The sequence below is a fragment of the Culex pipiens genome, unplaced genomic scaffold, assembly GCF_016801865.2.
Source record: "Culex pipiens pallens isolate TS unplaced genomic scaffold, TS_CPP_V2 Cpp_Un0002, whole genome shotgun sequence".
In the NCBI taxonomy this organism is placed as follows: Eukaryota; Metazoa; Arthropoda; class Insecta; order Diptera; family Culicidae; genus Culex; species Culex pipiens.
The window spans coordinates 595,330-622,253 of NW_026292819.1; the positions used below are offsets into that span (position 1 = coordinate 595,330).

The 26,924-nt window shown below is 38.1% G+C and overlaps 1 protein-coding gene across 1 annotated transcript in view; it reads left to right on the forward strand.

Moving 5' to 3' along the window:
• The first annotated feature begins 1,996 nt into the window (after positions 1-1,996).
• The window catches only part of LOC120417430 (extracellular serine/threonine protein CG31145-like), a 121,535-nt gene continuing 96,607 nt past the window's right edge, over positions 1,997-26,924 (forward strand). The window contains exon 1 of the mRNA XM_039579472.2: positions 1,997-2,502. The gene's annotated coding sequence lies outside the window, so the exon portion shown is untranslated. The remainder of the gene's footprint in view (positions 2,503-26,924) is intronic.

Here is a 26,924-nt window from a genome sequence, read left to right on the forward strand (position 1 = left end):
TCAAACAACAGTTCTGGAGTTTTTTTTAAAGGTCCAATAAACCAAATTTCCAGTTTTTGCTTTTTGGGTGTTTTTGAAACCACCTTGATTCACCCAAAAAGCAAAAACTGAAAATTTGGTTTATTGGACCTTTTCAAGAGAAACTCCAGAGTTACAAAATTACATTGCCGAAAAAAATCCTTAAAAATCATAATTTTTAATATTATCTCCTGTAAACAATCTTTTCTTTCAATCATCAAAATTATAATATTGAATATATAATAAAATAATTTCACACACTCATAGTTTCTCGTGTTTTGAAAGTGCTCATCTTTCCATTACCATCGTAATCATTCCTATAGAAACCCCGTATAACAGTATCCCTCCTCTCTCAGTATTCCACAGAACAAAGCATCCTCTCAGCCTCTTCCCAGTATAACAGTCAATCGAATTCCCAAAAGAGAGAGAGAGCGCGGGCGCTCGCACGCTTCCCCAAAACATAAAGGTAAACATTGCGACACACATTTGACAATCACCACTAGAGCACGCACACCATCACACTCCAAGCAATTTAAATCACCAACACCACCCCAACGCGACTCATCTTGCACAAATTATAATCAACGAGCGGGCCTCTTCAAGCAGCAAACTTGCATGCAAGTTGCACCATCTCTCGCTGAACCAGTTTGAGGGAGAGCGAACTCGTTCGCTCGCGGAGAGCGCGTGTTTTCAGCCAAAACAACAAACACGTCGCGCGGCCGCGAAATGTCATCGTCGCATCTTCAGAGCGTTCGCGCGATGAAACGCGCGATAGTGTGAGTTCTTTTTTTGCCTTCCTCACGTCACTGAGGAAAGGCTATAAAATTACTCGAAAAATGAACTTCTCAATTAGACCTCCTAGATCCACCTTCATGTACACCTATCGACTCAGAATCGAATTCTGAGCAAATGTCTGTGTGTGTGGTGGGATGTTGATCAAAAAATTGTCACTCGGTTATCTCGACATTGGCTGAACCGATTTTGTCCGTTTTGGCGTCATTCGATCCGTCTTGGGGTCCCATAAGTCGCTATTAAAAATTATGCAGTTTAGTTAAGTACTTCAAAAGTTATGCTAAAAAAACGATTTTAACAAAAGTCCGGAAGATTGTAAAAAGGGTGGTTTTTGTAAGAAAACTCGTCATGCTATACATTTTTAGAAAGGTATTTAAAAGACCTTTCCAACGCGTCCAAGACATTGAAGATCTGATAAATTTACCAAAAGTTATAAGCACTTAAGTGTTATTCATACGCTTTTTGGAGGCCGGATCTCAGATATGTTGATGAAAACGTTGTCCGGATCTCTCATGTGACTTATCGTTGGATAGGTATTCAAAAGAGCTTTCCAATACGTCTAAAACATTGAAGATCTGACAACCCTATCAAAAGTTATAAGCACTTAAGTGTTATTTACGCACTTTTTCGAGGCCGGATCTCAGATATTTTGATGAAAATGCTGTCCGGATCTCTTAAGCGACCTATCGTTGGATAGGTATTCAAAAGACCTTTCCAACGCGTCCAAAACATTGAAGATCTGACAATCCTATCATAAGATATAAGCACTTAAGTGATATTTACGCACTTTTTGCATTTTGGATAGCACCCTTTAAATGTAAGGAAGGCACCAACCACCTAAGGGTGGATTAAGTAACGTTTTGTAAGTGGGTTTGTGTTGGTGTGACAGTGGGTTGCATGAGAGAGCGGAGCGCGAGCTTCTTCTTTTTTTGACAGTCAATTATTAGTTTCAATAATACCAGACTCAGTCGGTGGTGATCGGAAAACAACACAACGCGCAGTTTTTGGTGCGACAAGTGACTGGCCTCTTGTTTTGCCTTTTGTTATGGAAGTGTGTGTGTTTTCGTGTGGTCAGCGGGAAAGTTTGTATGCGTGATAGGAAGTAATTTTTGCTTGATTAAAAGTGAGGTAGACCGCCGCTTTGGTTAGTACGTGATTACACCCAATCGCGGCGATTATTTTCGGTTTTCTTTGGCAATTGTCTGGCTGTCAAGTGTGTGGTGAGAGTGACAGCCAGCGCAAAGAGAGAGCAAGTGGAAACAAGAGCGGAGGTGTGTGTGTTGTGCTACTCTGCGTTTGATCTAGAAAATAATAGAGGTGAAGTGTGTTTTCGTTTTCATCTAGTGCACAATTACGGATCGGATTTCGCTTTGCGGTTGGGGTTTCGCGAGTGAATCGCTAGTGTTTCGAGCGATTGTGATACTTTGACATTTCGCCTTGCCAAATTCGGTGGTGGTTCGAAAGTTGTGAAGCAATAGCGGGTTTTTGGGTAAAAGTTTCACCAAACATCGTCGTCGTCGTCGGTGGAGAGCAGATTCGGCAGGGTTTATTGATTTTTGTGTCATTCTCTTTGGTGGAAACCTGTTTCTCCGGTGGAACATCGCGTCTTCACTACTGCATCGGAATGTTACCGCCAGCGAGGGTTGCTGAATAAAAGTGGATCCCCGCAGCAGCAGTCAGAGGAATCGCCAGGTAAAGAGACTGGTTGAACGGCCCTGAAGGCTCACATTACTCGGTGGAGGTGGATTTCCAAATTGCGACCAATCTCGGCGAGATGGTGAAACTTCCCGGGGTCCATTTTCGTGATTGATTTTCTATTAGCTGCAACATCCATGACCTGTGTGAGAACCGTCGCGCAGCTAATTGGCAATACAGCGAGGGCGACCGGCTGACGAGTCGTGCCTCCAGCTAATCAGCTGATTTCCGTCAACCCCGTTCCAACCCAATTACTTTTCGAGCAAAAGTTTGTCTTGCCCAATCGGAAGCAGGCCACGGAGAGTTCGCAGAACTGGTTGGGTCGCCTTGAAAGCAGTACAGTACAAGCCCGATGGTTTGACAGTGACAGTTGACTCCAAGTTTGTTTCAGTGCTACATTTATAGTGTTTGTTAGAGTGACAGTTCTTCACATTCCAACTTGAATGTTGTCAAACCATCAGCGTCCAACTGTTTCATCGGCGAAGCGTGTGCCAATCGAACGCAGGGATTGCAGCATCAAGGCCTTGGCCCATCTCTCTTCCCCGAAGGAACCAACCCCCCGACAAGTGGGATGGCGGGGTTAGTCACGTTGTCGCGGGGCTAGATGGCACTACTGTGCTAAATTGTTGGCAGCCGCTTGCATGGGTTCGAGCGTTTAACCTCAAACGCCTATTGTTGTTGCCGATTATCTTGGCAGTTTTATCGCAAAGTGGGATGACGTGCGCGCCGGCGATGATGTTTCGAGACGGGGAAGGAGGGCGGGAAGGGGGGATATCTGTTTTCTCAACCGAGTGAATTTCATTTCACTGAGTTTTGAATGAAAGAGATGAAATCAAGGGAACTGTAGATCATGTTTTAGGAATAGGTTTTTTTGTTAAATGAAACAGTATTATTTATAGGAACTACATAATATAGAACTCTCAAAAATATCAAAAATACAGTTATTTGACAAACGTTCTGCTTTTCTGATCAATGAGTAATGATCACTAACTCATTACTGAACAAATCAGTCAATTCTTGAGCGAACAAGATTTCAAACCAGCTTTTGCCTCCCTCGCCTTACTGAGGAAAGGCTGTAAAATCACTCGAAAAATGAACTTCCTAATTTGACCTCCTAGACCCACCTTCACGTATACATATCAACTCTGAATCAAAAACTGAACAAATGGCTGTGTCTGTGTTTGGATGTGGATGTATGCGCTGAAAAACATTTTGAGGAAACTCCGTAAAATTGTAAAAATGTGGGTTTTTGTAACCCTTCAATAGTTATGAGCACTTAAGTGTTATTTATACACTTTTTTGAGGCCGGATCTCTGATATTTTGATGAAAACTCAAATTAACGAAATTGTAATTATGTTATTTTTTTTGTTTTTCTTGCTTCTAATTGATATCAGAGCCTTTATCTTGCAATTTTTTGTTCAAAAATATTGGCTTTGAATTATCAAAATTAATCTTTACACGCGCTCATCGTTCTGTTATAGATTGAGCTTATCACCAAGATTTTAGATAATTTATGGATGATAATGCCTTGCAGAAAAAGTAAACAATACCAAACAAAGCTCACCAGATTGCTTCGGACATTGTTATCGTATTGCTTATTGAATACAGGCTGAAACTGATAAATTACTGTGATATATAAGTGGCTTTGTAGGCATGCCTATTGAAATATTTGAGTGTTTGGTTTTATCATGTTCAAATCTTAATTAATTCAAAAATGATTATGACACATTCTCCGGCAATGTACACCTTAGGATGAAATTTTGAAAAGCGTGTATGAGCTATTTGGATATTTTTCTTCGATTCTAGACTACTTGAAGCTTCAAAAATCATGATTTTCATTAATTAATCATTTGAATATCATTTTGTACAAGTTGGTTAAGTTAAGCATCAATTCGTGATAAAATCATCGTTTTAAAACATTTTTCTAAAAATTCCTGGTTTTCAGCGAAATAAAATCCAAAAATTATTCTTTTGATTGCATTTTGTAGGTTTTTAGTTGTACACCCAACTGGCAGTCGCATGATTGTGATGCATGGCGGCATGAAAGTACATCAGAATCTGCATGAAATCTGTCCTCATGCATTTTTTGCGATATAGGAGTATGACATTTTTGCCCGTTACCGACAATTATCGACATTACCGACGGCTTTTTGGTTGTATTTCACAAAAAAAAACCCTTAACAGAACGAGGATTGAACCATCAACTTCTTGGTTATTGATCCGACACGCTACCACCGCGCCATGGACGCTTGATGAAAATTGAGTGAAAGAGCACCAACATATTCTTCTCTTTGGAGTGTTGCTCGGGGACGGGCCAGCATTACATGTGTTGGTGAGAACTGCAGATCGCTGAAATTTTTACACGCGGGCAAAAATGATCTACGGGCTTGCTGCAAAAAATGTTATAAAATATGACATTTTCTGCAGCAAATCCAATGTTGCAGATTTTGAGATATATTTTTCCTTTGGGTGTACTAAACGGAAATGTCATGGATTTGCAGTTTATCTTAAGTTAAGTATTTTTTCAAACTAGTGTAAGTTTACCATTTTATTGCGTTGCAACGTCACGAAAAAGGGACATATGTTTATGTCAACAGAAAACTAAACATTCAATCATTTTGATATTTCGGATGCTCTTTCTACTTGGAAAGAGCTTTCAAATGCAACCTAGAGCGACTAAATTGCTTGTCTAGATCCAAAGTTACAACAGGTTTAAGTTTGCGTTGCAACGTCACGAAATTTTAAATCATATTGGTCACATGGCAAAAAAGGTGTATGCGTAGTTGGTTGTTGAAGATAAAAGGATACTAAATATTATATATTTTTTATATAATGTTTCCGAGCATATTTACAGAAGAATTGTACACGGGTCATTCACAAATTCCGTCACATAAGTTTGTATACAACTCAAAAAAAAAAGTATTTTATGAAACTTGTTGAATAAATCAAACTAGACCGAAATTCTTAAACTTTCAAAAAAGTAATCACGTGGTTACTGGATGGCCCCTTTATGATAAACTGATTTACGTGAGGGTTTATTCTAATACAACGCAACGATTTTTTTTATCCCACAGCCTTTTGTAAGTTACAGTGAAATTCATTAAACAATAAAAATCACGTGATTCGATTGTTTTTTTTTAACTTTTGTCACTCTGTTGTTGGACGAACCCTTACTTAAATAAGTTGTATGCAACGTTTAGTTGTTCGCAATTAAAAATGTTATGTTGCGCAGGTAAACAGTTTTATTATTTCCTCAAATTTATTTTAAAAAGCACTAGAGTCAACCAAATAAGTTACGTTGTTTGCAGATCACCCCTTAGGGGCCATCAACAAATATGGGCACTTTATCTATAAATTTCAGCTCTCCTGAAAACTTGAAGCTCCTTACCTCTCTTCTAAAACTTCCACGTGTTTTGTGAATTGCCCAAACCATTAACATATTAAGGGAGCGTTCTTACATTACGTAACAAAACATTTATATTTTTAGACCCCCTCCAGCCCCTGGTAATATATTTCCGATACACTTTTTTTTGTATAAATCCTCGAACCCTCCCCCTCCCTCTTGATATTACGCCGTTACGTAATGCATGGACGTCCTGTTACATGGATAGAAGACGGGAGAGTGGGGGGGGGTCCTTCGTGATAATGGAATAATACAAAAAAATACTTTGAAAACGCTTTGGACAACTTCGTAAATCTTATTGCTACTGTGAAAGCGGTATAGGGGGGGGGTCTAACATGGGCGGGCCAATCAATTTACATGTCCTTGTATTGTCTATTAATGTCTTATAATAAAATTTTAATCTTCAATTATAAAACTAACAAAAAACTATGATTTATTTTGAAACTAGAATTTCGTGACGTTGCAACGCAACGAAAAACCCTGTTTTTAAAAACAGAGCGTTGCAACGCCACGAAATGTATGTGGTCTTTAAAAATCGAGGTTTAATTTTTTCGAAAAACTAATGATTGCATTCGATTTGTTGGCCAATTTTACACTAAAAATGGAAGAAGAACTCCAAATTTGTCGTTTAACAGAGCAGAGTTAATGGCGAAACATGAATTGGGTCAGGATTGAGAAAAAGTCACGCGTTGCAACGTCACGCTACCTATTCCCCTCTCAAAAATAGAATATTCACTTAAAATAATGTTTGAACATTGTTTCTTATAGGAAATTTAATGTACTTTCCGAATCTGTAATAACATATGTACCTTTTTGATGTAATTTTTGAGTTACAGCCGAAATACTGAAAAAAGAAAAGTCAAAGCGTTGCAACGTTACTGCGGAATGTGTCTTATGCGTTTATGAAAACATTTATACAGGATTTCAGATGGATCATCCACAAAACTTTGCATAATTGTTATTCCGAGCTTGAACTGACAAGACATGGCTGTCTTCAACATCGATGGATAATTCAGCTCAACTGATTTGATTCGATTGGACATGCAAATTATATCTCTGGAGTAATCTGGTTCAAAAACATTATTTTTACTTTTCTGCATATCTCCAATACATTGGCTTTATGCAAACAATGAAAAACAACTTCTCAATTTGAATAAATTTAATTTTCATCGAAAAAACAACAGTATATCCACGAAAACAACAACCACCCACTCCTAGCTGTCACGTCACCCAGTCGGACATGACGTGGCATCGCCAGGTCAGTGCAAATCCCGCATTCTTGAAACGCTGCCACTTGGCCACATTCTCCTCTCGTTCAGATGCGTGAGAATCCTAAACTCTGCCTTACTCAGCTGTCTGTTCACAAACCAAATCTTGCGTCACGCATTAATAATTCAGAGCAGAGCCTTGAACTGTTCTACCCTGTACAGATCGCCACCTCTTTATTCGTGATGATCAGCCCTGTTTAAAGTCACCGTTTGTAAACAAACAACCAACCAGTCGTGTGTAAATGCGTCAAAAACAAACCAAGCTCCAAACCATGTTTCACCAGCCAGCAAATCAATTCACGACGGCATCCCCTGATTGATTAGCTTCCGTGCTAACCCGCGGGTGAAATATTTAGATGCCCGATCGTTGACTGTGTAAATGATCTCGGGTTTTATTTTCCGGGACTTGACTGTTTGGCATTTGGCTTGGAAACACATGTGGGCATTCGATTTTGGGGAATTTTGCGCTATTTCGCGCCAAACGAACTTTCCCTCCGCCGCCTTAGATCGTTTTTCGAGCGTAACAGGCAGATATATTTCAATATTCATGAACGCTTAAAAATAACCGAGATTGACGATCCATATTCATGGCTTTTGGCAGCATCCAGTCAATAAGGTGCTAACATACTCAAACTATTTCCCCAATCTAGGATGTATTTAGAAAGTTAAATTTAAGCTAAAAAAAAAATTAACGTATACAAGCGTAATTTGCCTCAGTTTCTGTTGTAAAACACATTTTGACCGAAAAAAAGTGTATCATTTACAGCGATAGAAGAATCATTATCAAAAGAAAATCTTTGAACGTTTATCAAGAGAAAAAATCGCGAGGGAACATGGCTCCCCTCTCTCACGCACGGGAAATCGGTAAAAGAGATTTAAAAAAAATCATCATCTTGATTTTTCGGCTGAACAGCTTTTTCGCCACTACAATTGCAAGTGTGCTGGACAATGTGTGTAAACAAGGCGAAATAAATAATTTTAAGTGGTTTGTAATGTCAATTTTAAACATATACATAAACATTGATTTTATTTTGGCTAACTCTACCAGCTCCTATCATTACCTTTTGTTTATCTTGTTTTCTCACGTTTTTACAGTTATTTTTTTCAATTTAATGCTTGTTTGGTACACTACACAAATTACTGCATATTTGTTTTCACACAATATAGAGGAAATGTTAGTAAGAAATACAGCCCAAGTTGACCCCTGATAAAATGACATTTTTTTTAACATTGGCAAAGTCCCATAAAACAAATAAAACTTCCAAACATTTCCGATTTTCTTATATTTTAAGAGTTCTTCTAACCAATGCATTTTTGCGAGTTTTTAGATCCAAGCCCGCCTAGAGGCGGGGTTGGGTTGTAGAAGGTTAAAATAATGCTATTCATCAACATTTTCTTAATTACAGTTAACTAACTTTTTTAACTTGTCAAAAGAAAATGTGACAATGTTTTTTTAGAAGTCCAAGAAATAACTACAACTTTGTAGAAGATACCAAATCGATAAAAAAATTGATCCCAAGATACTGATTTTTGAGTATTGTTGTTATTAACAGCTGAGCAATTCTCTACGAAATCGGTCTTTTTTCTTCAATTTTAATTTTTGTATTTTTTAATCCGACTGAAACTTTTTTGGTGCCTTCGGTATGCCCAAAGAAGCCATTTTGCATCATTAGTTTGTCCATATAATTTTCCATACAAATTTGGCAGCTGTCCATACAAAAATGATGTATGAAAATTCAAAAATCTGTATCTTTTGAAGGAATTTTTTGATCGATTTGGTGTCTTCGGCAAAGTTGTAGGTATGGATACGGACTACACTGGAAAAAAATAATACACGGTAAAAAAAATTTGGTGATTTTTTTATTTAACTTTTTATCACTAAAACTTGATTTACAAAAAAACACTATTTTTAATTTTTTTTATTTTTTGATATGTTTTAGAGGACATAAAATGCCAACTTTTCAGAAATTTCCAGGTTGTGCAAAAAATCATTGACCGAGTTATGAATTTTTTAATCAATACTGATTTTTTCAAAAAATCGAAATTTTGGTCGTAAAATTTTTCAACTTCATTTTTCGATGTAAAATCAAATTTGCAATCAAAAAGTACTTTAGTGAAATTTTGATAAAGTGCACCGTTTTCAAGTTATAGCCATATTTAAGTGACTTTTTTGAAAATAGTCGCAGTTTTTTATTTTTTAAAATTAGTGCACATGTTTGCCCAGTTTTGAAAAAAATATTTTTGAAAAGCTGAGAAAATTCTCTATATTTTGCTTATTCGGACTTTGTTGATACGACCTTTAGTTGCTGAGATATTGCAATGCAAAGGTTTAAAAACAGGAAAATTGATGTTTTCTAAGTTTCACCCAAACAACCCACCATTTTCTATCGTCAATATCTCAGCAACTAATGGTCCGATTTTCAATGTTAATATATGAAACAATTGTGAAATTTTCCGATCTTTTCGAAAAAAATATTTTCAAAATTTTCAAATCAAGACTAACATTTTAAAAGGGCGTAATATTGAATGTTTGGCCTTTTTGAAATGTTAGTCTTGATTTGAAAATTTTAAAAATATTTTTTTCGAAAAGATCGGAAAATTTCACAAATGTTTCATATATTAACATTGAAAATCGGACCATTAGTTGCTAAGATATTGACGATAGAAAATGGTGGGTTGTTTGGGTGAGACTTAGAAATCATCAATTTTCCTGTTTTTAAACCTTTGCATTGCAATATCTCAGCAACTAAAGGTCGTATCAACAAAGTCCGAATAAGCAAAATATAGAGAATTTTCTCAGCTTTTCAAAAATATTTTTTTCAAAACTGGGCAAACATGTGCACTAATTTTAAAAAATGAAAAACTGCGACTATTTTCAAAAAAGTCACTTAAATATGGCTATAACTTGAAAACGGTGCACTTTATCAAAATTTCACTAAAGTACTTTTTGATTGAAAATTTAATTTTACATCGAAAAATGAAGTTAAAAAATTTTTACGACCAAAATTTCGATTTTTTGAAAAAATCAGTATTGATTAAAAAATTCATAACTCGGTCAATGATTTTTTGCACAACCTGGAAATTTCTGAAAAGTTGGCATTTTATGTCCTCTAAAACATATCAAAAAATAAAAAAAATTAAAAATAGTGTTTTTTTGTAAATCAAGTTTTAGTGACAAAAAGTTAAATAAAAAAGGTGCAGGTGGTTATGTTCTACATGACCAATAAGACAAAGAACTTTGTACAAAACTCTAAAAAATCATTCTATTGTTATTCATATTTTTTAATTCTTTGCCAATTTATTTAATCCTTAATAATTAATACTAATTTAATGTCTTCAATCATTGACATCTCTGTGAAAATAAATTGCCAGAAAACGAAACTATTGCCAAAACAAGTATGGTTCGGAAAATGTCTATCCCCCCCAGAAAAAACGGCATCCGGAAATCATGGACCTTACAACCACTATCGAAATGGCAAATTTCATTTCCAGTCTCAAAAACGACATTGCCCCAGGTCGCACGGTTCGATAAATGTCCCCGGTAGAACCTTCCCTCAGGGCAATGGCCAATCCTGTCAAAATGGCCATTTTCATTACCAGTATCAAAAACCATGAATTTTGATACCCATATTGCCCCAAGTCGCATGGTTCGATAAAAGTCCCCGGTTGAACCTTCCCTCAGGGCAATGGCCACTCCGGGTGTGGCCAAAATCCTACCAGATTGGTCCCAACCCCATTGCCCTAAATCATTCTGGTTTTCGGGTGACCGTCCAACAATCTTTATAAGAACAGAATTCCTCCCAAGTTGGTGCACAACCTGTGTCTATCAAAGTGTGGATGTGTGTGTCTGAGCAATAAAATTACCACCGTGGATCCGTCTTTGACGAAACCTCGTAAGGTACTGAAATTTTCTGAGGCTATCTGTTAGCTTAAATAGTTCGCATGAAATGTGGCAACATGGTGCAAATTTTGCCTTTTCTCTTGCTGTCGTGGAACTTTCACGCGAGAATGTTGCACCATGGTTGCCACATTTCATGCGAACTATTTAAGCTAACAGATAGCCTCAGAAAATTTCAGTACCTTATGAGGTTTCGTCAAAGACGGATCCACGGTGGTAATTTTATTGCTCAGACACACACATCCACACTTTGATAGACACAGGTTGTGCACCAACTTGGGAGGAATTCTGTTCTTATAAAGATTGTTGGACGGTCACCGGAAACCAGAATGATTTAGGGCATTGGGGTTGGGACCAATCTGGTAGGATTTTGGCCACACCCGGAGTGGCCAGTGCTCTGGGGAAGGTTCTACCGGGGGGACATTTATCGAACCATGCGACTTGGGGCAATATGGGTATCAAAATTCATGGTTTTTGATACTGGTAATGAAAATGGCCATTTTGGCAGGATTTGCCACACTCGGAGTGGCCATTGCCCTGAGGGAAGGTTCAACCGGGGACTTTTATCGAACCATGCGACTTTGGGCAATATGGGTATCAAAATTCATGGTTTTTGATACTGGTAATGAAAATGGCCATTTTGGCAGGATTGGCCACACCCGGAGTGGCCATTGCCCTGAGGGAAGGTTCAACCGGGGACTTTTATCGAACCATGCGACTTGGGGCAATATGGGTATCAAAATTCATGGTTTTTGATACTGGTAATGAAAATGGCCATTTTGACAGGATTGGCCACAACCTGGAGTGGCCGGTGCCCTCAGGGAGGTTCTCCCGGGAAGACATTTATCGAACCATGCGACTTGGGGCAATATGGGTATCAAAATTCATGGTTTTTGATACTGGTAATGAAAATGGCCATTTTGACAGGACCCACACCCGGAGTGGCCAGTGCCCTGCGGAAGGTTCTACAGGGGGGGCATTAATCGAACCATACGACTTGGGGCAATATGGGTATCAAAATTCATGGTTTTTGATACTGGTAATGAAAATGGCCAGTTTGACCGGATTGGCCACACCCGTAGTGGCCAGTGCCCTGGGAAAGGTTCTACCGGAGGGGCATTATTCGAACCATACGACTTGGGGCAATATGGGTATCAAAAATCATGGTTTTTGAAACTTGAAATGAAAATGACCATTTTGACCGGATTGGCCTCAACCGGAGTGGCCATTGCCTTGGAGGAAGGTCCTACCGGGGGGACATTTACCGAACTATACGACTAGGGGTAATATGGGTATGCTGATTGATACCCATATTGCATCAAGTCGCATGGTTCGATTAAGGTCCCCCTGGTAGAACCTTCCCCAGGGCACTGGCCACTCCGGGTGTGGTCAATCCGGTTAAAATGGCCATTTTCATTAACAGTTTCAAAAACCATGAATTTTGATACCAATATTGCCCCAAGTCTTATGGTTCGATTAATGTCCCCCCGGTAGAACCTTCCCGAGGGCACTGGCCACTCCGGGTGTGGCCAATCCTGCCAAAATGGCGATTTTCATTACTAGTTTCAAAAACCATGAATTTTGATACCCATATTGCCCCAAGTCGTGTGGTTCGATTATTGTCCCCCGGTAGAACCTTCCCGAGGGCACTGGCCACTCCGGGTGTGGTCAATCCGGTTAAAATGGCCATTTTCATTACCAGTTTTAAAAACCATGAATTTTGATACCAATATTGCCCCAAGTCGTATGGTTCGATTGATGTCCCCCCGGTAGAACCTTACCCAAGGCACTGGCCACTCCGGGTGTGGCCAATGTCCTACCAGATTGGTCCCAACCCCATTGCCCCAAATCATTCTGGTTGTCCGGTGACCATCATAACAATCTTCATTAGAACAGAATTCCTCCCAATGTAGTGCACAAACTGTGTCTTTCAATGTGTGCGTGTGTGTGTGTGAGCAATAAAATTACCACCGTGGATCCGTCTTTGATGAAACCACGGAAGGCACTGAAATTTTCTGAGGCTAAGTGCTAGCTTAAATAGTTCGCATGAAATGTGGCAACAGTGGTGCAACATTCTCGCGTGACAGTTCCACGAAAGCAGGAGGCAAGGCAAAATTTGTAAAGTGCTCTCAGCCAATCAGCAGCCGGGATTTTTCCCGCATTCATTTTTTATTTTCATCTTAACTTTTGAATACTTTAACAAAGTTTTATCAACTTTGTGAGGTAGTCTACTTGCAATTTAAGACTTCCCCTTTCGTTTGGTGGATAAAGCATGCAGATTGCTTGAATTGGGTGGAAGATATAAGCGTTCAAACAATTACAGAAATCGTTACACTTTCGCTTCGCGAAATTTTGGATTGACACCCGTAGACAGTGCCCTTAGGACAAAGTTCTTTGTCAAAAATCACCAAATTTTTTTTACCGTGTATTATTTTTTTCTAGTGTAGTCCGTATCCATACCTACAACTTTGCCGAAGACACCAAATCGATCAAAAAATTCCTTCAAAAGATACAGATTTTTGAATTTTCATACATCATTTTTGTATGGACAGCTGCCAAATTTGTATGGAAAATTATATGGACAAACTAATGATGCAAAATGGCTTCTTTGGGCATACCGAAGGCACCAAAAAAGTTTCAGTCGGATTAAAAAATACAAAAAAAATCGAATGACCGAAATCCTAGAGAACTGCTCAGCTGCAAAAATTGTTGTTAGTTGTCTTTTGAATTTAACATTTTATAAATGAAAATTGTTTTTTTTTTTAATATGAAACGAAACTATTGGCACTACGCCCCCCGGGGCATGGCCTTCCTCTAACGTGGGATTTCTGCTCCAGCGCCTCTGACGAGACAGGAGAAACCGGGACCGACGTTTTACTTCACCATCCGATAGAAGCTCAGTGGATAAGGCGGGAATCGAACCCGCGTCTCATAGCATCATCGGGATCGGCAGCCGAAGCCGCTACCCCTGCGCCACGAGACCCAGTTTTTTTTAAATATATTAATGTTAATTTAAGACATCTTCTAACCCATAGGGTGTGATTGTGCAAAATCTGGTTTAGGAGATGAGTAATTCTCGCTGAAAGTGGACCACTATTTACACAAGGTGCTCAAAAATCAAAAGCAATGTACTTTTCCAATAGCGCCCACCAAGTTATGAAAGAAACCATGTTTGGTTGGTTGAATTTGTCCTCACCTCGGCGCCACGAAGCTAAAACATTTTTTTTAATTGGTAATTTTTTGACTTAGGCGCGTCTACAGAATTGCTAATAACTTTGCCAAACTTCAACGAACCCTTGATGTTTAGGGGTGTTTTGGAAAGGAAATGAGCAGAGCTTTCGAATGCACTTGTCAGAAAAATACCGTTCCATACATTTTTTAGCCATAAAACAACAATGTATTTTTAAAAGTCATTTTTGAAGGCCGGCGCCCCGCTTTATCGAAAAACTGACAAATCCATTCGAAAGCTGAGACGATTTCACATAAAGGACCAATAAATCTAAGGTGTATGTTCCTCCTATCTTTTTTAATCTTATTTTGATTCTGAGAGCGCAGAGCTCCGTTCGTATTTCGGGCGCCCAAAATGTTGCATTAGCTTGCCCCAATTTGAGGTTTTGTCAAACAATATAGGTGCTCACTTTTTAAATGATAGTTTATTATCCAAGGATCAAGATGCACTATCGATAATTGACCAATATTTAAGGTTTTGGGTTCTGCCAGGCAATTTAGTATCGAAAAGTTGTTTTTGTTTACTTTTTTTGTTGTTAAATGCTTATTTACAATTGGGTGGACATTTTAACAGTAAAACTAATGAATGTAGCATGTAGGAAATTTCACTACGAACATTTTTCTACAGGAGAAAACGTAATTTCGATACTCCAACGCAATGATATTTGAGTTTTAGTGAGAAAAAAGTGCAAATTTTACAAATTTCCCAGAATTAACAAGCACGGCCTATTATTTACATGCGGCATATGTTTTGGAAGCCAAAGTATGGTTTCTTACAGTTATTTAGGTAGCTGAGTTCGGATCTGCAATCAAATTTCAGATAAACAGTGAACAGTGATATTTGAGCCACGCCTAAATGTTATTTGCATGTAGTGAAAATGGTTGGGAGCGATTTTTCTATTCCTTGCAAAGTTATGGAAATCGTCATTAATTAATGACTGACGTATACAATCGTTCCACAAAATCAAAAAAAAAATCCTTAAAAATTTAAAGTTTTCATTTATTTTTAAGTTTACATTGAAACCAGCCAAATCACAAAACGAGTTGCTGACATTCTCAAAACAATCAGAACTTGAAAAAAACATTCTTCATACAAAAATCCGTGAATAAAATATCAATTAAAGGTGAGCAATGACGAAATATGACCGAATTCACTAGCGATTAAAATTACAGCATATTACCGCAAATAACTTTTGGGTGTGGCTTGAAATTTCACTGTTTATCTGAAATTTGATTGCAGATCCGAACTCAGCTACCTAAATAACTGTAAGAAACCATACTTTGGCTTCCAAAACATATGCCGCATGTAAATAATAGGCCGTGCTTGTTAATTCTGGGAAATTTGTAAAATTTGAACTTTTTTCTCACTAAAACTCAAATATCATTGCGTTGGAGTATCGAAATTACGTTTTCTCCTGTAGAAAAATGTTCGTAGTGAAATTTCCTACATGCTACATTCATTAGTTTTACTGTTAAAATGTCCACCCAATTGTAAATAAGCATTTAACAACAAAAAAAGTAAACAAAAACAACTTTTCGATACTAAATTGCCTGGCAGAACCCAAAACCTTAAATATTGGTCAATTATCGATAGTGCATCTTGATCCTTGGATAATAAACTATCATTTAAAAAGTGAGCACCTATATTGTTTGACAAAACCTCAAATTGGGGCAAGCTAATGCAACATTTTGGGCGCCCGAAATACGAACGGAGCGCTGCGCTCTCAGAATCAAAATAAGATTAAAAAAGATAGGAGGAACATACACCTTAGATTTATTGGTCCTTTATGTGAAATCGTCTCAGCTTTCGAATGGATTTGTCAGTTTTTCGATAAAGCGGGGCGCCGGCCTTCAAAAATGACTTTTAAAAATACATTGTTGTTTTATGGCTAAAAAATGTATGGAACGGTATTTTTCTGACAAGTGCATTCGAAAGCTCTGCTCATTTCCTTTCCAAAACACCCCTAAACATCAAGGGTTCGTTGAAGTTTGGCAAAGTTATTAGCAATTTTGTAGACGCGCCTAAGTCAAAAAATTACCAATTAAAAAAAATGTTTTAGCTTCGTGGCGCCGAGGTGAGGACAAATTCAACCAACCAAACATGGTTTCTTTCATAACTTGGTGGGCGCTATTGGAAAAGTACATTGCTTTTGATTTTTGAGCACCTTGTGTAAATAGTGGTCCACTTTCAGCGAGAATTACTCAGATATAGATTTATTGAAATATCGAAAACCTGAACAAAAAAAAATACTTCAACCTTCTTTAGAAAAAGCTCACTTAATTCGCCTTTGTGCTTGATGCCTTCCTTACTCCTTACCAACAATTGGTAATAAGATTTAAATTTCATATTTTTTTCAGATCCGGAATAACAAAGTACATAAATATCAGTTCAGTGGCCGTAACTCGAGACAGGATTGCCAGATCATCAATATTTTGGACTCGTTGGAAAGGTCTTTCGATACTCTATCCAACGTTAGGTCAGATGATTGATCCGGAGATAGTTTTCATACAGATAAGTGAGATCCGGCTTTAAAAACCCGATTTTATATCACCTGAGGTGAAATAGAGCCTTTCTTACTAAATGATGAAACTTTGAAAAATATATTGGTGCAATTATTTTTTTCAGAAACATAATGATACCACCCAGTAAGAATTTGACCTAAACCTTCAAATCTTTTAAGACTAAACCTCGAATGCATTTTTTTTTTAATTTCAGAAGTACATTATGGGTCGCAAGATAATTATATATAATTTAGAAAAACTCATTGGATTGACATTATTAGAAAAAAATAAAGGGTAATCAGTCTTTAATCAGCCTATGATTAACTTAAAAAATATGTATCGATATTGCACTTTGTCGATCTGTTATAATAAGCCAGAAAGAACACTTTCACGCGCAGCGTAAAACGCGCAAGCGTAAATGTGCTGGCATTTATGCTTCGACTTGACGATCTTTCGAGCGAGAACGAGCCGGGACTTCGAATTTGATGTTCAGTATATGATTTTTTATAAGACCAAAAATTTAATGGGAAAAAAGGGTAAAAATAAGCCGAAAAACATGTAATATGGCTATATCTCTGGAAACACATTTTTGGAAAAGCTTCAAATTTTGGGCCCAAGCAGTTTTTTTTTCTTTTTTTATTCATAAATTATTTTTATTGGGTCCTTTTAGGTACTGTGACCAGGTTAAAGCCGAGAATCGGATTAAAAACAAATATATAATAATAACAAAAATAACTCCTTATAATCCGTACTTGGCGATAATGTAACTGACGAGCGTTACTTGGTCCAAGCGGGTCTTGAAGGTCTTGAACCTGCCGATGTACTCGGAGAAAATGCCCCACAACTCAGGCGAACTGTAGAGCACCTCCCCGGCTTCCTCCTCCATGGCTACACCGCATCGGGAGCCACCTTGGCTGCTTCGTGCGGGTGATACTTCGCTTTTCCGTCCGGAACTGCGCCCGCACTATGGGGTATTTCCATATAAGCGAGCGGCCAAAAATTATTTTTTTGCTTTTTTGTGACTTTTTTGTGTTGTTTGTACTTAGTATAATGAAAACAAATGAAATTTGATATTTTTCCAAAAAAAAGTTTAATTTTCGATTTTTTTCATATATATATTTGAGGCCACATGCATTAAAGTGGTGAATTTTAATATTCTTGCTCTGTCTATTTGATGCACGGAATGGCGGTTTATGCTATGTTAAAGTTTCTGATTTACGTTCAATCTCCCTCCCCTTTTTCTTGAGTTAAAATCCACCTCTCTTTGAAGACACCCCCCCCCCTCCCCCACCAATTAAAATTTGATTTTTGCGGTGTTTTAGAATTTTAGACGGTTTATTTTATGGAACATTGTATGGATTCTCGTCCACGTTTTTGGTTGTGGTTTTTCCCTGAGTTGATCATGAGATGGTTCTGCAATGTTGTAATTCTTACAAATATACTCGAAAGCAGTTCTCACGTTTTCAGAATAGTGCTTCGTTATATCGTACAGGGACACTACGGTATTATTATCCATACTTTCAAAAGAACACAACAACGAACTGATACGAATATTCGACGAATCGTTTCTGTAAAATACTTAGAATAGGAATTTCTAATTTTATTAAACGTACCTAAGTACCAACAAAGTCATGAATATCAAATCAATTTCAAAACATACATAGCAGGTACAGTATGTAAACAAAGTATTTACACCCCTTGGGCACTATGTACATATTGTGATGAAACATCTAAACAATTTAATGTTGACAGAAACCTAGTACTACGTTTTGTTCAGAAACTCATGCCAGACATTTTGCTACAAAAAGCTCATGAAAAGATGATTTCTATAAAAAGTAATATAACAAATACTATTACGAAAATAAAAAAGGTGCAAAAAAAGTTTGTACACCTTTCGAAAAATTTACATAAATAATGTTATTTGTTGACAAATCACCATAAATCCAGTTTCCCAACTCCAAATAGGCATCTTTGACTGATTAAAAAAATAATTTGGATTGAATATAAAGTTTACTAACTACTTAGTATAAAAGTTTATATAGCTCTGAAAATTCTATATAAAACTTATCTTAACTTAATTTTGCAAACTTTTAATTCAACTAAATGTCAATATATTACCATAGAATTGCTAAATAAACATTTTGGAGTGAGTATAACACCGTTTTGGGGGTATTTGTATCGATAGAATAGATTTTTCGTTGGAATTTCGTACCAACCCGGAATTACGTCGTCGGAAAATCCGCCGGCATCCGAACCGGTCCACAATTCACAAGTCAACCTATGTGGAATCGGAAAGGGCATAAAATTTCCGATCTTTTGAAACCCAAACATCTAGGTTTTCTTTAAAACCTACGTTTTTAAATACCTGGGCAAAAAGTAAGTTTGATCCACGAGAACAAAAATTACGAAATTCCATACATTTTTGACAGGTTGCTCAAACGAAACCATAACAACGTTTTTGCTTAGGTATTTAAAAACGTGGGTTTTATAGAAAACCTGGATGAATGGGTATCAAAAGATCGGAAATTTTATGCCCTTTCTGATGCCACATAGGTTGACTTGTGAATTGTGGACCGGTTCAGATGCCGGCGGATTTTCCGACGACGTAATTCCGGGTTGGTACGAAATTCCAACGAAAAATCTATTCTATCGATACAAATACCCCCAAAACGGTGTTATACTCACTCCAAAATGTTTATTTAGCAATTCTATGGTAATATATTGACATTTAGTTGAATTAAAAGTTTGCAAAATTAAGTTAAGATAAGTTTTATATAGAATTTTCAGAGCTATATAAACTTTTATACTAAGTAGTTAGTAAACTTTATATTCAATCCTAATTATTTTTTTAATCAGTCAAAGATGCCTATTTGGAGTTGGGAGACTGGATTTATGGTGATTTGTCAACAAATAACATTATTTATGTAAATTTTTCGAAAGTTGTACAAACTTTTTTTGCACCTTTTTTATTTTCGTAATAGTATTTGTTATATAACTTTTTATAGAAATCATCTTTTCATGAGCTTTTTGAAGCAAAATGTTTGGCATGAGTTTCTGAACAAAACGTAGTCCTAGGTTCCTGTCAAACTTTAAATTTTTTACATGTTTCATCACAAAATGTGCATAGTGCCCAAGGGGTGTAAATACTTTTTTTACATACTGTACGTCATTTCTGCCTCCGCAGGTAAATAATGTGATTTTAACCAAGCGTATACGCGAAATCATTAATTTCCTTGCATGAATCAAAATGTTCAAAATGGCATAACTCAAAAAGTGCACATAAGTGCACTTTGAAATTTGGAGACAAGTTAGGACATGGTTCAAATTTTAAGCTGCAAAATTTTCAGATCGCACAAATGCACACAAAAAAAGTACTCCATTAACAAAGTTGAAAAAAACTAAATTTTGAATAAAAATCCATCTTTTTTTATTTTTATGTTTTTTTTAACCTGTAAAAGTATGTTTTGTAAAATATTATTGAAAAGTTGAATCAATTACCTTTCTGAATATATATAATGATGCAGGAAAAAATACATAAACAGCTACACAGTACAACTATGAAAAATAATCATTTTTTTGTCAAAAAACATGTTTTTTCTTACCATTTTCGCCTTTGAAGGTCTGCAATTCAGTGAATTTTGAACCTACAACTTTCAAACTCCGGATTTTTCTTAGTTAAAATGTTTATTTTCGAAAAAAAATACCAAAAAATTAATTAGAGTATGTCAGTTTTTCGATTTATGGCCGCCTGAAACCCCATAGTGGCCCGGCAGCGGAGGGAACGCCGGAACTGCTGGACTCTGCTTCTCCGCCCTCCTTGCCGGCGGTTTCGGTTCCGACGCCTGCTGGCGCCTCCGGATGAAGTCTGCAAGCTTGGGGCAGCTGCGGTCCGTGGCTTCGTGGGCTCCAGAGCAGTTGGCACACCGCTTCGGCTCTGCTTCTTGGACTTTACACTCGTCCGTCTTGTGGGGACCCCCACAGTTGTTGCGCCTCCCCCTCGAGGTGGCAGTTCCTAGTCCCATGACCCAGCTGCAAGCATTTCGGCCGCTTGTTCCGGTAGGTCTCCCACCGGATGTGAAATGCTTGCAGGAGCTTAATTTCACTCAGCTTCTTGAGGTTGGTGTACCCCTTGGGGAACGTAACAATGTACGGGGTTTCCGTCGATGAGGCGAACTCTCCTTTTCTCTTGATGGCATGCACCTCCACAGCATCCAGGTTGTTCAATTCCTTGAGTTTCTTCTTGACAAATTCAGGTGAATCCGGTGGAAGTCCCCTGATGACGACACGGAGTTGCCGCTCGCTTCGTTTCTCGTGGGTATAGAGCTCCACTTTGATCGCAATCAAATGGACCCTCGCGGTTTCAAAACGCTCCTCGGAGATACACAGCAATTTGATCCCAAACGGAGTCAGCTTGTAACTTGGCTTGGTTGTGCACGACAACATTACACTCCTCAGCTTGCCGAAGCTCATATTCTTTACCACCAGAGGAGGTGGTTTCTTGGCCACTGGAACCGGTGGGACGCTTCCTTTCCCGGCTGGGTTACCTTTGTTATTGTTGTTGTTGTTGTTCTCCACCAGCGGGCTGAACTTGTTGTTGTTGAGGAGCTGTTCCTCGTTGCCATTTCCGATGTCGGCTCCGTCGTCACTTGTCTTCTTCCGCTTCCGCGTTCCGACAACGGGAAGAAACTCGTCGTCGGAGGAATCTTCCACCTCCATCCACAAGCACTTTTCGCGCAGCAACAACAGAGGAAAAACGCGTCCACCACGTTGAGCTGTCAAACAGGTTCTGGCCCAAGCAGTTTATGGCGCATGTTTTCGAATGGCTTTTTGTTTGAAACTGAATTCTTTTAATTTGATAGTGTTATCTGTAAATTGTCCAAGAAATACCTCTAAAAATGGCTTTGACCACATTTACTGGTCGAAAATTGTGAATCGAAAAATAAAATGTTCGTCTCCGACCCCACGGATACAAATCTGAATTATAAAAATTGCTGGTTTTACGAGTGATTTTCCAATGATGGAAGACACAAATTTTTAAGAGCGGATGCAGACATCGCACAAGTATTTCAGAAAAAGTGCTCTCAAAAATCAGGCTTTGAGTTCCGGGTTTCGGGCCAAAATTCAATCGATAGAGTGCATCAAAACCTTCAAATTAGTAGGGGAAATTCTCGTATGTTTGGCAGGTTAAGCACTCGCTCCTAACTCCATCCAATTTGCTGATTTTCACTATTCAAACATGCTTGCTCACTTCTAATTGAGCTATTTATCACTCGATTTCAGTTGAAATCGCTTTTAATTAGCTTTAATTGAATGTCAAAGTTCTGACCTGCCAACATTAGAGGCACGCTGGAATTAGATGCTGTTCCCCTAATAGGATTTTTTTTCTGGGACGATTCCCCGCCGTGCACGATTTTTTTTAAGATTTCTGAAAAAAGCGTTTTTTCCAAAAGCAAACCTTAAACCTTTCTTTTGTAAGAAAGGCAAAAAGGACATAATTATCACTTTAGTGGTCATGACTTGTGACAGGGTTGCCAGATCGTCAATATTTTGGACTCGTTTGAAAGGTCTATCGCTTATAACATGATGATATTTGGTGCAATTTCCTGCCATTTATTCAACTTCCGAAATTATGCGAAAACACATTTTTATACATAACTTTTGAACTGTTTATCGAAACTTCAAACAATTCGATAGCATCGTATGGGACCCTAAACCAAGTCAAATGGACTGGTTTGGTCAAAATCGGTTCAGTCAGTGCTGAGAAATCACACAAATACTCACAGACATTTGTTCAGTTTTCGATTCCGAGTCGATGTGTCGACATATCAAGGTCAAGGTGGGGTTTCGAGCTTTTAATAAAAAGTTCAATTTTAGAGTAAGATTATAGCCTTACCTCAGTGAGAAAGGCATCTGCGAAAACTTTCTTCAATATTTTCTGTTTTTTGTTTTCTGAATTTTAAAATCGGGCAAACGAAACAGCCTCACAAAGAATTCGAATCGAACTTTTAAATATGGTGTTCAAACGAAAAGATTTTTTTTCAAAAGTTTATTTTTTTAGCATTGGAATTTGGTTTTCTGCGATATCGTTTGTTAAAATGAACTCATTTTCATCGATTCGAATTCTTTGTGAGGCTGTATCTCAAAAACTAATTGTCCGATTTTCCAAGTTCCAAGGAAAAAATTTAAGGAAATTTCTGAAAAAATATTTTGTAAAAGTTAGTAAAATCGCACAATTTTTCTGTGAAAGAATGCACAAGTTGCATTTTTATGAGCCATACTGTAATTTATTCATTTTTCGAGTAAAACATATTCGCCCTCGTACCGTTTACAACCAAATCACCTATCGTCATCTGCCAATTGATGTTTCATGACGCAATTCATGACGGCAATCCTCGGTGACCAGCGATAGCGCGTTTGCTGATGATGTTGGCCCTAACCTTGGGGAAGATTATCGCATCTATGCCATCGCCCCCGACTCGAACACTCCATAAGCTGTTGTTACCTTGCCTGTTTGATTTTTTTTGTGTGCTGTTGAGGTTAAATCACAGGTGAACGCCAATATTTGCTCAATGATCCGCTGTTTGATGATTGTTGAGCAAATAGTTATGAGCTCATAACTTCTTCTATTTTTGCTTGTTGAAGGTTTTTTGTTGTTATTTCTATTCATTCATTCATCATCATTGAAAAGCATCACATCTTCGAGTGCGTTCAAACATTCCGGCATGCTAAATTCTTGAAATGATGTTATGGCCTGTCGAGTCGATATTCAAATGAATTCCGACAAGTTGATTGGAATTCCAGTTAATCTAAATGCATCACACGAAACTAAATCACCTCATGTACGTGCCCTGATTTGATGTTGTCAAGCTCAGTATTTAATGTTATTTGAATTAATTCACTGTTGCGGCCTTGAACTGATACTTTTTGGAATCATGGAAATGTCTTCTTAGGAAAATCTTTTTAGTTTCACCATTTTCGATTGGTTTTCAAAACCTCATTTCAAAAGAAATTAATTTAAATTTTTAACTCACTTTGACAAAAGCCCCTCGAGCATCGTCTAGTGTCAATACGCTTTTCCCCTACTCGAGTTTGTGTCCTTCTCTCGTTCAAATGCTCGGTCACTCGCTAATCCGGAAAAGCTAAACTATCACCATATTCGAAAACTATCACACAACCCTCCTCTCACCAGGGTAAACACAAGCGCCCAACACAATCAGCTCCACAAACACCACCAGAGAGAGAGAGAGAGTGCCTACAAAAAGACAAACAAAAACAATTTCATAGAGCCGCGCGCCGGCATTAGCGGTCGCCATTGTATAGTTTGACAGCTATGGCGACGAGCGACACGTTCAACTGCCACACGGTCCCTGTTGCTTTTACATCCCTCAAATCGGATTCTGGGGCAGGCACATTTTGGGTAGATCCCCTCGGTTGTGCTTTTGCACAGGGGGCCTAAAAATGGCACTTTAAAATTTAAATTATTTCTGCACAGCCACCTTTCTAGTCTGAAAATCTCTCATTTGACAGCTCGTTGCCAAGGGGACCATATTTGACCCATCAGAATATGTCGACTTGTCAATTTTAATTTTACTGACCGGCAGCGAAATTATGGGAAAGTATAATTTCTCAATTTTCCTAAGAAATTGTGAATCCTTGGGTTATATCTTACTGAGTAGTTGTTCACCTCAATTCTACGAATCGAGGTCCGTTTCACCCAAACCTCCCAAAAACCGAAACCCTGCGTAGCACTTGTTCTAGGCCCTGACGCAGCAGCTGACCACGGTTTCGACCGCGGTCCGTTGCAGTCTGATTAAATGCATTATAAAGCACCGCCACCATGTACGCCACCGTTCCATACAATGCCCAGTTATCCCGCGTGGACCAGCGGAACTACTTGTACTAAGTGCACTGTTCTGTACCGTATAACAACTCTCTGTGTGTGTTATCAGCGAGTCATGTGCCGGTGCAACGTGCCTGGTCGGCCGTCCCCTAAGTGAATCTTGCCCCTCCCTTTATAGCCTGGTGGATTCTGCGAGGGTGGTGTGTGCTTTCTTTGAGGCAGCAGATTTCCTTTCCCGCGAACACACACACACACACACACACACACACACACACACTATTATTATTGAACCCAGGAAAGGAACAGCGCAACTCGAGTGCATCGACGGTGATATTTGCATTGCAAATGAGCTGCTGCAGCATCATGGGCTGCCCTCAAAGTTTCTACCGCGAACATGCATCGCTGAGTACCCAGCACCCTAATCACATCAAATACAGCGCGTGGCTCGGTGCTTGATCAGCTGGAACTTCTGGGGCGCAGCAGCACCTGCGCCGGGAAAGGTGGCATCGACCCGTAATCGCAGTATTGCGGAGTGCACTTACTTGGAAAATCCTTGTCGAGAAGTGCCATTTGTGGTACACGTCGCGTAAAATTTTCAAAATCGTATTCTACTAAGTAACTAGTAAACAATTCTCCACCAAAATCGGAAATGGATTTTATTTGTAATTTTTTATTTTGCTCAAACTTTGTGAGGTCCTTCCGTATGACCAAAGAAGCCGTTTTGTGTCATTTGTTCACCCATAAAAGGCTCCATACAATTTTGGTAGTCCATACAAATATTGTACGTAAATATATGAAACTTTTGAAGGAATTTTCTGATCGATTTGGTGTCTTGGGCAAAATTGTAGGTTTTAATGAGGATTATTCAGAAAAAAATGTACACGAAATATTATTCTTTGCACATTTAAAGACTAACTCTTTTTTCTCAAAAACAAATATTTCTCGATATCCGTATTAAAAAAAATCATATATTTTATGGACAGAGAACCGCAACTTTTGAAACATGAAGAAATGCGTTACACACCCGTACAATTGATATGCAATGTATTCAAAAATCTAAGATTTGACGAAAAAACTTTTTGCGGTTTTGTTCATCGCAAAATCATTAAAATTCGAAGGATTTTTAAATAAACTCAAACACACTTAAAAACTAACTTAATCCACCTATGTGGTTGGCAACTTCCTCACTTCTTACAAATATATCCTCTCAAATTTTCAATCTCTCAGAATGACTGGAAAAGTTTCTCGATTACCCAAACAACGATGACGGTTCCGAGCATAGTTTAAATTCAAAAAATTAGATTCGGCTTCAAAAAAGTACATAAATTTCACTTAAGTGGTCATAACTTGAGGCAGGGTTGCCAGATCTTTAGTGTTTTGGACTCGTTGGAAAGATATTTTGATTATCTAACTAACGATGTAGAACAAACTGGGACTTGAGCTGTTTTTGGGCCACTTTTCTAACATTACAATATTTGCGAATACACATTTTTATACATAACTTTTAAACTACTTATCGAAACTTCAAACAATTCAATAGCGCAGTATGGAACCATAAACCCAGTCGAATGAGGCTGGGTTGATCAAAATCGGTTCAGCCAGTGCTTAGAAAACTTGGCAAGAATTTTGGTCACACACACTCACACACACACACACACACACACACACACACACACACACACACACACACACACACACACACACACACACACAGATATTTGTTCAGTTTTCAATTCTGAGTCGATACGTATACATGAAGGTGGGTGTCCGAGCTTTTAACAAAAAGTTCATACTCAGAGCAGGATTAAAGCCTTACCTCAGTGAGGAAGGCAAGATTCTGAACGCAGAAGAATGCATTTTAAATTGATTTCGGTTGTTTGCAATTAAAATTTTCATTGAAAATTTGAACTTTTTTGAAAAAAATATTTGTATGCCCCGTGATTTTGAAGGGAGGGGGGACAAAAACTTTAATTCAAATTTGTACCAGCCTTATGATTTCTTGAATAAATTTGGTTTTTAAATATATAGAAATAGAAATTTCCGTATTTTTATTATATTCAGTTCAGAATACTTGTCAGATTTTTTATAAATAACACTCTTTTTTGAATGTTGTCAATGATTCCTGAAAAAAACGAAAAGTTCAGAAAATTTACAACTCAAGTGCCTAAGCGACATTAAAGATTGGACCTCTGGTCAGGGTTGCGAATGAGCGAGCGAGCCCGAAGCTGTGCTCGCATATTGATGAGCATGAGGACTTGACAGGTAGCTCGTGCTCGCTC